Source organism: Coregonus clupeaformis, chromosome 8 (genome assembly GCF_020615455.1).
Source record: "Coregonus clupeaformis isolate EN_2021a chromosome 8, ASM2061545v1, whole genome shotgun sequence".
Classification (NCBI taxonomy): domain Eukaryota; kingdom Metazoa; phylum Chordata; class Actinopteri; order Salmoniformes; family Salmonidae; genus Coregonus; species Coregonus clupeaformis.
In genome coordinates, this window is record NC_059199.1 from 31,075,677 (window position 1) to 31,080,370 (window position 4,694).

Sequence of the window (4,694 nt, forward strand, 5' to 3'; positions counted from 1 at the left end):
GGCTGAGGGAGATTGACAGGTATTTTGTGTTTCTTCCATTTGCGAATAATCGCACCAACTATTGTCACCTTCTCACCAAGCTGCTTGGCGATGGTCTTGTAGCCCATTCCAGCCTTGTGTAGGTCTACAATCTTGTCCCTGACATCCTTGGAGAGCTCTTTGGTCTTGGCCATGGTGGAGAGTTTGGAATCTGATTGATTGATTGCTTCTGTGGACAGGTGTCTTTTATACAGGTAACAAGCTAAGATTAGGAGCACTCCCTTTAAGAGTGTGCTCATAATCTCAGCTCGTTACCTGTATAAAAGACACATTGGAGCCAGAAATCTTTCTGATTGAGAGGGGGTCAAATACTTATTTCCCTCATTAAAATGCAAATCAATTTATAACATTTTTGACATGCGTTTTTCTGGATTTTTTTGTTGTTATTCTGTCTCTCACTGTTCAAATAAACCTACCATTAAAATTAGAGACTGATCATTTCTTTGTCAGTGGGCAAACGTACAAAATCAGCAGGGGATCAAATACTTTTTTCCCTCACTGTATGTTGTGTTGTGCTGTGTATATCGTAAGGTATGTAGAGACAGGGGGAGGAAAACATAGGCACTCAATGAAACAATGTAAACACAATGAAAGAGAGGGGGCAGACAAAATTGTATGATTGAAGTGGTAACATTTGACTTAAAACCAGCAGGTATGATGCAGTTATAATGCATTGAAAGACTTGTCATAAGCATGCATGGATTCCACCCTTATAATGTTATAAGCAATACACACGTGGTCACACCTTAAAAAGGCTTACCCCTCTACGACTCAATGCAATATTCATGGAATAGCTCTACTGTTTGATGAAAGTGACTGGTGCATTTTGCATGTTTATTTTTATTTTTTAAACTTGAGTAGGGTACTCTATTCTACAGAGAGGACTAGGTCGCTGCATGGGATAGGTTGTTTACTGAGGTAACAATAGAAGCAGTTACCTGCTGTTCCAGATTTAGGAACACTACGTGCTAATGCTAGGCTCAGGCACTTAACTTGCACTACTCTAGGATATGAATGGCATATGCACTAATAAGCAGCATGAAAAGACTTGCAGGAAGCCTGTAACAACAAGCTCTTTAATGTGGCAATCTGCAGTTACTACATTTGTACTTGTACAATCTACCCATTGATTATTGAAGAATGTAACTTATAAAATGCCTCATGAGTTTAGTTCTGTCCTACTCTGTCAGAACCCAAAATACAAGCTTGTTTTACTCCAACGTTTGTAAACAATGTAATTGTAAACAAACACTACAGTGCATTCGGAAAGTATTCAGACCCCTTGACTTTTTCCAAATGTTGTTACGTTACAGCCTTATTCTAAAATGGATTTTTAAAAAACTAATCCTCATCAATCTACACACAATACCCCATAATGACAAAGCAAAAAACGAGTTTAGACATTTTAGCAAATTGATTAAAAATAAAAAACGGAAATATCATATTTACATAAGTATTTACACCCTTTACTCAGTACTTTGTTGATGCACCTTTGGCAGCGATTACAGCCTTGAGTCTTCTTGGGTATGACGTTCCAAACTTGGCACACCTGTATTTGGGGAGTTTCTCCCATTCTTCTCTGCAGATCCTCTCAAGCTCTGTCAGGTTGGATGGGGAGCGCCGCTGCACAGCTATTTTCAGGTCTCCCCAGAGATGTTAGATCGGGTTCAAGTCCGGGCTCTAGCTGGGCCACTCAAGGACATTCAGAGTCTTGTCCCGAAGCCACTCCTGCGTTGTCTTGGCTGTGTGCTTAGGGTCGTTGTCCTGTTGGAAGGTGAACCTTCGCCCCAGTCTGAGGTCCTGAGTGCTCTGGAGCAGGTTTTCATCAAGTATCTCTCTGTACTTTGCTCTGTTCATCTTTCCCTCAATCCTGACTAACATCCCCACAGCATTCAGGCCAAAAAGTTTGGTTTCATCAGTCCAGAGAATCTTGTTTCTCATGGTCTGAGAGTCCATAGGTGCCTTTTGGCAAACTCCAAGTGGGCTGTCATGTGCCTTTTACTGAGGAGTGGCTTCCATCTGGCCACTCTACCATAAAGGCCTGATTGGTGGAGTGCTGCAGAGATGGTTGTCCTTCTGGAAGGTTCTCCCATCTCCACAGAGGAACTCTGGAGCTCTGTCAGTGACCATCGGGTTCTTGGTCACCTCCCTGACCAAGGCCCTTCCCCACCGATTGCTCAGTTTGGCCGGGCGGCCAGCTCTAGGAAGAGTCTTGGTGATTACAAACTTCTTCGATTTAAGAATGACGGAGGCCACAATTCCTTCGACCTCATGGCTTGGTTTTTTTTCTGACATGCACTGTCAACCTTGGGACCTTATATAGACAGGTGTGTGCCTTTCCAAATCATGTCCAATCAATTGACTTTACCACAGGTGGACTCCAATCAAGTTGTAGAAACATCTCAAGGATGATCAATGGAAACAGGATGCACCTGAGCTCAATTTCGAGTCTCATAGCAACGAGTCTGAACACTTATGTAAATAAGGTATCTTTTTTATTTTTAATAAATATGCTAACATTTCTTTAAAAAAATCTGTTTTTGCTTTGTCGTTATGGGGTATTGGGTGTAGATTGATGAGGATTATTATTCTTTAAATCCATTTTAGAGTAAGGCTGTAATGTAACAAAATTTGGAAAAAGGGAAGGGGTATAAATAGTTTCCGAATACTAGCTTTAAAACATGGTTAAAACTACAGTGAGGGAAAAAAGTATTTGATCCCCTGCTGATTTTGTACGTTTGCCCACTGACAAAGACATGATCAGTCTATAATTTTAATGGTAGGTTTATTTGAACAGTGAGAGACAGAATAACAACAAAAAAATCCAGAAAAACGCATGTAAATTTTTTTAGAAATTGATTAGCATTTTAATGAGGGAAATAAGTATTTGACCCCTCTGCAAAACATGACTTAGTACTTGGTGGCAAAACCCTTATTGGCAATCACCGAGGTCAGACGTTTCTTGTAGTTGGCCACCAGGTTTGCACACATCTCAGGAGGGATTTTGTTCCACTCCTCTTTGCAGATCTTCTCCAAGTCATTAAGGTTTCGAGGCTGACGTTTGGCAACTCGAACCTTCAGCTCCCTCCACAGATTTTCTATGGGATTAAGGTCTAGAGACTGGCTAGGCCACTCCAGGACCTTAATGTGCTTCTTCTTGAGCCACTTCTTTGTTGCCTTGGCCTTGTGTTTTGAGGCATTGTCATGCTGGAATACCCATCCACGACCCATTTTCAATGCCCTGGCTGAGGGAAGGAGGTTCTCACCCAAGATTTGACGGTACATGGCCCCGTCCATCGTCCCTTTGATGCGGTGAAGTTGTCCTGTCCCCTTAGCAGAAAAATACCCCCAAAGCATAATGTTTCCACCTCCATGTTTGATGGTGGGGATGGTGTTCTTGGGGTCATAGGCAGCATTCCTCCTCCTCCAAACATGGCGAGTTGAGTTGATGCCAAAGAGCTCGATTTTGGTCTCATCTGACCACAACACTTTCACCCAGTTCTCCTCTGAATCATTCAGATGTTCATTGACAAACTTCAGACGGCCCTGTATAAGTGCTTTCTTGAGCAGGGGGACCTTGCGGGCGCTGCAGGATTTCAGTCCTTCACGGCGTAGTGTGTTACCAATTGTTTTCTTGGTGACTATGGTCCCAGCTACCTTGAGATCATTGACAAGATCCTCCCGTGTAGTTCTGGGCTGATTCCTCACTGTTCTCATGATCATTGCAACTCCACGAGGTGAGATCTTGCATGGAGCCCCAGGCCGAGGGAGATTGACAGTTCTTTTGTGTTTCTTCCATTTGCGAATAATCGCACCAACTGTTGTCACCTTCTCACCAAGCTGCTTGGCGATGGTCTTGTAGCCCATTCCAGTCTTGTGTAGGTCTACAATCTTGTCCCTGACATCCTTGGAGAGCACTTTGGTCTTGGCCATGGTGGAGAGTTTGGAAGCTGATTGATTGATTGCTTCTGTGGACAGGTGTCCTTTATACAGGTAACAAACTGAGATTAGGAGCACTCCCTTTAAGAGTGTGCTCCTAATCTCAGCTCGTTACCTGTATAAAAGACACCTGGGAGCCAGAAATCTTTCTGATTGAGAGGGGGTCAAATACTTATTTCCCTCATTATAATGCAAATCAATTTATAACATTTTTGACATGCGTTTTTCTGGATTTTTTTTGTTGTTATTCTGTCTCTCATTGTTCAAATAAACCTATCATTAAAATTATACACTGATCATTTCTTTGTCAGTGGGCAAACGTACAAAATCAGCAGGGGATCAAATACTTTTTTCCCTCACTGTATACATTTCATCTCATGGATGGTCAGTCCATGCATCTATAGCTCGGTCTATGAATTTGAGAATGGTTTCTGTGTCTCCATCCGTCAGCTGTGGACCAAAAAGTGGCGTATAGAGCGCTTTGTTATTGTTTGAATTACAGATTGTCCCTGTAATATTTGCATGTGGTAAATGTAAATTCCATGTAGCATTCAGTACACCTATTGGACCAACTATGTGTGGTCCTAAAAATGTGTATTGTAAGACAAAAGGAACTGTATTACTGTAGTCCTATTATAACAAGTAATAATGCATTATACCTGTCTGCTTTAAGATGCACCAAAAGGTTTATGAATTTGATTAAAAAACAACATTAC